Raw genomic sequence first — 7,896 nt, 5'->3', positions numbered from 1 at the left:
GATAGAGATGATCAATCGATACATCGAAGAGAAAGTAAAAGAGAACAGTGGCAGCAATGGAGTAAACACACTCGAAACGAAAAAGATCGACATTCGGAAAGATTCAACATCGGGAAGGATGAAATCACTGAAAGCCCTAATCCGAATTGATAACCAAATAATAAATATGACCGTGGACACCGGAATCCCAATTTCATTTATAAATTGGACAGTGGCAAAACAGATCCTAGACTCGTCAGGAAAAATACAGTTTACTCCGGTCAAAAAATTGAACTTACCAGCACAATTCGTGGATTATAATAAAAAACCAATAGCAATATTGGGTGCTGTGAAGGCAAAAATACGGTCCGCTGGCTGGGAAGTTCCGGATGCCACATTTCTGATAACTGAACGAAGGACACGGTGTATTTTAGGTTTAGAATTACAAAAAAAGTGGGTATAACCACTACGCAAAGACCCACCCCGAAGATAAAATCCCGATTTGACATAATGCTGTGCGAACAGTCGGGGCCGTAGAAAGAAAAATTCTATGAGGATTTCAAACCAGTGTTTGACAGAAAAGGACGATCAGTACATCATGTAGTAAATACAACGTTCAAGTACCCTCTCTGCCCGATTCAGGAAAAGGGGAGGAGGATACCCATCCATGTGCAAGGAAAAGTTGAGAAGGAAATCGAAAAATTACTACTAGAAGGCCATATTCAGAAGTTAGACAAGTGTACCAGTGATTGTTTCATAGCCCCTATTGTCATCACAGTGAAGAAAGATGATTCAATTAAATTGGCTCTGGATGCAAAGCCCATCAACAGACAATTATACAAAAACAAGTATCAGATGCCAAATGTGGAGGAGCTATTAGACGGTGTTAGTCAGATAGTAACTGCACAAACAGCAGGTTCTTTGTTTTTCACTGTGTTAGATTTGAAATATGCGTATAGTCAGTTAAAGTTGACTCCGCAAACTGCAAGCACAGTGTAATTTCAACATCGTAGGGGGGAAAGCTACGGGCACATATAGATTTTTGACGGGATTCTATGGGTTGGCAGATATGCCAGCCGAATTTCAAAAAGCAATGGATCGAACGTTAAATAATTCCAAGGATACGTTTTGTTTCTTGGACGACATACTGATTGTCTCAAAGGGATCGGAGCTCGAACATGAAAAACTAATTACTGACGTTCTAATGAAGCTAGATAAGGAAAACTTACCCTGAAGCTGTCGAAATGTGAATTCTTCAAAACAGAAGTAAATTGGCTTGGACACAAACTTTCAGAAAGTGGGGTTACCCCGAAAATTACGAAAGTGGCGGCTATCCTTAAGTAAGAGCATCCAAAGTCGCTTAAACAACTTAGTTCCTTTCTAGCTAGTATTAATCACCTTTCGAAGTTTATACCAAATGCAGCCAATTTGACAGACAAGCTTAGACCATTATTGCGTGAGGAAAATGAAAAGAAAAAATTGAAAAATATTAAAATCCCAGTAAAAAAATTTGAATGGGGATCCAAACATACTGAGGTATTCGAAGAAAACAAACAAGCGGTAGCAAATATTGCTAAACTGAATTATTATGACCTGAATAGGGATACTCGGGTCAAGTGTGGTGCAAGTCATAGTGGACTAGGGGCATCCTTAGAGCAACAAACAGAAAAGAACGAATGGATTCCAATTTCATTCGCATCGCGCTACCTGAATAATCAAGAAAAAAAGTATTCTACTAATGAGCTTGAATTGTTAGCGGTAGTGTGGGCAGTTGATCGGTTCAAACATTACTTATTAGGAAAAGAATTCGTAATAGTCACTGATCATAAGGCATTAACATCTGCCTTAGAAGGCAACAGGTCTAACAAAACATATCAATCAAGATTAACGAGATGGGTGGACAGATTACTGCCTTATCAATTCAAAATTGTCCATATTCCGGGAAAGGATATGGGGATAGTCGATTATCTATCTAGAGAACCAATCGGAGAACCTTGGCCAGAAACCAAATTGGATTAAAAAGTTTGTGGTCACTTCGATTGAGTGTTTTCATAGAGCACTCGACTGTTTATACAGTCGACTGAATGATACTGATGTAACAATTCAGAGTGAAAAAGTTCTAGAATATTCTCAAAAACAGAAAAGAGAAGACAATTTGCTAAAATCCAGGCGTGGTTGCCATAGCAACAAAACTGTCAAAAACCGAACAAAGCTCGACTGGAACGAGAACTGGCAATTCAAATTTTTTGCCTATTAATAACGTGTTGAATCAGAACACTTTTGTCAATTTCAATAGAGCAGTTCAGTCGGTCAATTTAGTCAAAAACAGAAAAATAATCTCAGAAGAAATGGAGGACGGAAAAACGAAGAAAAAGACAGTGAGGATTGGATACTGTAGGACACAGGAGGAGAGCGATAAATTAACGGAAGCAGAAATAACCGAAACTACCTTCCATCGAACGTGTCGGATAAGAAGAGGAACACTAGATAGAGCGAGGTCAGACAGCTTTGAAGAAGACAGCTGTGCTGCACGACCAGTAATATGGGATCAAGACGCGGAAGAAACAAAAAACTTGCTATCCATTTGGGATCTGGTCAGCAAAGATCAAGAGATGCCGGGAAACATCAAAGAGCTAGAGGCGATCACTCAGATGGTCACGAGCAGCCCAAGAAATTCACCAACTAAATCAATCATAGAAGTGGATCTAACAGCGGAGGACGACGATCTGGGTCTAGAAGATAGCGAAGTTTAACCCTCGAGAAGGATTAACAAACGGCAAACGCAGTTGGAAAGCTCAGTGGCAGACATGGGAGACGTCGAGAGTTTCAGTTTATCGAAACTGTTCGATAAAACGCTGTTGGCTGAACTCATTTCGGAGGATGTGTGGATGGACCGATTACGTCGCGTAATAGAGAGGAAGGATCGGGCAGGATTTGAACTTATGGGCGCAAACACGAATCCGCTGTGGAATCAACTCTCAGTAATCGATGACTGCATTCTGGTAGACAATAGGATAGCAGTACCAGTTCAACTGCGTCAAGCAGTTATGAAGCGCATTCATAGAGGACATCCGGGGCAAGAGGCGATGATTGACGTGTCAAACTATTTGTGGTGGCCCCATATGCACAAGGATATCGTGAACCTAGAGGAGGAATGTAGAGAATGTACACGCTATGGTAAGAATGCAAAATATATTTTACCGAAAAATTCTTCACAACCACTGCCACTGCTATCGCAGCCAGGGCAGGAGGTTCAGTTAGATTACGCGGGACCTTTAGAAGACTATAAAGGAAAGAAAATCTACCTGTTGACAGCGATTGATCGGTTTTCGAAATTTCCTTCGGTGAAAGTAACAAAATCAACGGGGGAAAAATCCACTATAAAATTTCTACGGTCGTACATAGATACACACGGAATCCCAGAATCGATAAAAACCGACCAATTTTCCGGATTCAAAGGAAAAACCATGAAAAAATTCTGTCTCGAAAATAATATAGAACAAAAGTTTTGTCCGGTGGGCGACCATCGCGGGTGTGGTTTAGTCGAGAGAACAATTCAAACCATTAAAAGGCGTTTGGGGGTGGTGCTACTGGAAGAAAATGTAAAGTCAATTAAACTATGTCTCAGTACGATCATTAGGGACATGCGGTGGATAAAACAGAAAACCATACAGAAATCACCGTTTGAAGCACATTTTGGTAGATTACCAAAAACGGAGTTTAAAATTATACGAGATAAATTTGTAGAATTCTCTGATAATTTAGATAAGCAGCATCTGGAGAGGTCGGCACTAACTGCAAGCCAACTCAAGAAGAGGATTGACCAATCTCGGGATTCCCTAAAGATCGTCAAAAAAGGACAAAAAAGCAGGGATGTCAGTCCCCTCTTCAAACAGGCCAGTATGTCGACACAGGAGAGAAACAGAGCAAGAACTCTGCGGAACCTGTTAGAGGCTAACGCTAACTGGAACGCAGAGCGGCGTAGATATGACGGACCCAGCCTCTCTCAATTAGTGGACACCACGAGTACAATCGACCCCGAGCTGCGAAAGGAGCTACTTTACTCATGGGAAAAGGGATTTGTGGAGGACAAACCAAAGGGGTCGGAGTGGAACAGCCACAACCTCAGTCGCAGGGACGAGACAAGAAAAAGTGAGGCGGCACTGACAAAACCGTTCAAGGGGAAGGTTGCTTTCGATTCACCAAAAACAGTGACAACAGCTGCAGGAGCAGTATACCGGAAAAGTGATCTGGTAAAGCTGCCGAGTTCCCCTACGAAGACACCCAACGAAGGGACAAACCAAAAAGAGAAGGCGAAAAGTCCATTAGAGGAGCCAAAGAGCAAACACCAGAAGAAAGATGACGAGCTATTGGAGGACACGATATCGGAAGAGGAGGACTGGAATATACCGAGGGAACAGGCAAAAGACCTGTTTCAAGACAGCGAGACTGTCGTAACATCGTGGGACACACCTGTTGGTGGGGGACTCAACCTAGCAATAAAGCGAGCAAAGCCGAATCTCGGGGGTCCAAAGACAGTGGGACCGAAAACGCAAGAGCAGGTGGCGTTAAACGCGGTAGGGGAATCGCGGGATAAAAGAGATCAAACGCTTAAATCAAAAGGTAAAGAAAAAAAGAAAGCTGCTGTAACAGCAGAAGAAGTCACTGATCCAAAACAATCAGATGTGGATCAAGCTGATCGTCCAGGCAGTTCGAGCACCAAAAGTGGACATTCTAGGAAGCGCATAACAAGGGACACGTCACCTAGCTCAATCTTGAATGCGTTCCAAAAACAAGATATGGGAGACGAAGAATGGCAAAGCCTCGCCGATCAAATGTTGACTAGAGGTCTGCAAAGAACGGCGGACGAAATTACTAAATCCAGAACGGAAAATCAAACAGAAATGACAGGCGAACACGGATCTCCGCCAGGAATTTCGGACGACTCAGTCGTAGACGATCAAGGAAGTGCGAGCGTCAGGCGTAGTAAGTGAACCACGAAAAACCAGGGACCTAAAAGACTGGGCAGCCCAGTCAAACATTCGGTTAAATACATTAGCGCGGACGAAGATGCAGACATTAATGAAATGGCCCTAGAGCAGTACCGATCCGGGCTGGCGAACGTCAAAGCGGACAAGAACAATCCGATGGAAGCCCGACTGAAGCTTCTAGAACGCCATTTATTTCGGAAGAAATTTGGTTATGCCGCTCTGGATACGACACAACCATGGAGCACGCAGTGGAAAGTGCCGTTAGAAGTTAAGAAACACTCAAAATGAGAGAAGAAATGGAAAAAAAAACTTATAGTTAAAACTCAAAAGAGAACATTCATGCATCAATGGTACCACAAAACTGAGCTGAAAACTCGTAGTATTGTTATTTATAAAATTTTATATGTATTAGATAAAATTTTATTGGTCTCTGGGGGAATGTGGTACTGCAGCATCCGCAGTACATAACCTTGAGGACAGTTTGCTAGCTACTGCATCTGCAGTAACCATATGTGCTAACTATATCCATTATGCTATTATTATATAAGAGTGGTCAAGGCCATTTGGTGTTGCTAAAACGTTATAGATGAATTGGTCAGTGTTTCATATCTCATGCTAGAAAACAGTAACCAATCTCAGCTACTAACTTCATTAACAAGACAAGATCAAGAACAGTAAATTAACACTATCTTTTCTTAATTTTATTCCTCAACACGCTACGCAGTTTAGGAACATCACAAACCATACTCATTTTTACCTTCTTATTACTTCCAAAAAGTAAAATGAATCGAAAAATGAATCGAATTACGTTAAGTAATTTGTAGCAAGAATTCAGCTGTCTTTCGGCGATCAGTTATCAAACTTCTTGTGTCTAGGGTTTTCTCCGCACTAATTCCAGGGATCACTTGTGTATGCACTACGTAGTGATTGTTTGATCCATCATTTCGGGAGAAGCCTCTTCAAATCGTTTCGCATTGTCTTCCTATTTCCATTTCTCGGAATCTTGTCTATGAAATAGACTTCTCGAATTAGTTTTAGTTCGGACACCGAGGCTGACACATGTGCTAGTAGAGTCTGTCTTACTTGTTCCTGGGGGAGTGTGGTGCCTTTGGGGGAGGGGACTCTAAAGGCGACTGGATCTTCTCCATTGCATTCGCTCGGTTGTCCAACCACACCACAATCCATAACCAAATCACTCTGGATTATAACCTAGTCATCAACAAACATGCTTTTATTTTAAATATAATTCGATACCCATTCCATTTGAACTTCACACTCCACGCGTTTTTCATCTTTACCTAACTAGAACAAAAAGAGAGTTTAGAGAAGTTCGAGAAGTAATCCACAAATTGTAATTAGTTCTTCGATAGTTTCTGTTTCAGTTTGTACGCTTGGTTAGCTCTTACAAAATACGAAAAAGAACCCATTTTGCGAAAATGTTATGTGTTATAATCAAGCGTTTTGTCTTCGCTTAAAGTAGCTCATCGTTTTTTTTTTTCATTTTTCCATAATTTTTCAAAAAATCTTTTTTTGTCTAAATCATCGAACGAATAGTGAAATTTCTCCCCCCTCACCGATCTCATTTTTCTAGGTTTCGGAAGCTTAAATAAATTTGCTTGACTTTTTGAACGTTCATATGGTTTGTTTGGCTACTTTTTTACAATTAATTGACAGATAGGATTGATTTCACGTGGGAAAGCCAGCGTACTTTTAATCGGGACTAGACTTTTCTCCGGTAAACAACTTTTTTTCAAACTGTAAGAAATTGATTTTGCTTTATTATGAACCGCGATATCTTTCATGAATCTTATCATTTGGTTTGAAGGTAAAGAACGCATTTTCAGAACATAAGACTAAGAGCTCAAGTTCCTTCTTTTTCTGTTTGACTTTCTTTTTCTTCGATAAATGTGGGCATTGAAAATTTTGTTGGGATAAGATGAATTGTCAGATTATTGCTGTCTACTTTTTATCGGGTTCCTTTCCAAAATATCGATTTTCTTTTGAAACATCTTTCTGTATGATTTGAACAATTGTAATTATAATTCATAGTCATTCTGAAGTTCTTAAACTCTGATTTGGCTTAACTGGTTTTTAACTTCTTGCAGCTTAAATGTGTTCGGTTTATGCTATATTGACTGACATACCTCATTTAGCATTGCTCGAAGGGGAAAAAATTGTGTTTTTTTGGCAGGTCTCAGTGGGAATTGAGAGCTCATCAAAATATTTGTGTGTCTTAGTGGTAATGGTGCAAATTTCAAAACTTAATTAGCTGAAAGTTTTCTATCGCAACCTTTTGTTTCCGGCTCAAGTGGCGTTTACCCAAGTATTGTGCGTTTAGCTGCGGCTCGGTGAATAATGTTGAATTATCTTTTGCAGTAATTGTGTTTCTAGTTCTGCCTTTCTCTCAGTTTGTTTGTCTTTTGAGACAAAAGTGTTAGTTTTTCATTCATTTTTTAAATAAAGGTGCGAGTGCAAGTGCAAGTGTCTTCAAATCGGCAATTATACTTTTTCCCGTAAGCAAACTTCTTACAAATCAGCTAGAAATTAAACTTGATGTATTTTTCAATCTTAACATTTTCCAGCGTCCTTCCCAGTAGGTCTATTGAAAGCGCAGTAAATTTTGCACCTTTATGTCTGGGTTTGGAATCTCGGCCGGACCTTGGATTTTTCAGCATGTAATTTCTGATGTTTTTTTTCGGTAAAATATGAATTTTCCGACTTTCACTGGTTTCTACTCAAGTTTTTTTTGCATTCTTGTCGCATCAAATATTTTCTTGTGCTGTAAGCCAGTTTTCATTGCAGTTGCAATTGTTGTGCATTGTAGTTTCAGGGAGACTCGAAATTTTCTGTAAAATGTTTTTTTTTTGTTTGGCTAAACTATGGCTGATCAAAGTTTGTCGACTTCTTCCGCTTCATCAGTTAAATT

The sequence above is a fragment of the Symsagittifera roscoffensis genome, chromosome 6, assembly GCF_963678635.1.
Source record: "Symsagittifera roscoffensis chromosome 6, txSymRosc1.1, whole genome shotgun sequence".
In the NCBI taxonomy this organism is placed as follows: domain Eukaryota; kingdom Metazoa; phylum Xenacoelomorpha; order Acoela; family Convolutidae; genus Symsagittifera; species Symsagittifera roscoffensis.
The sequence above is the reverse complement of the archived record's forward strand: the minus strand, read 5'-3'. Positions refer to the sequence as shown.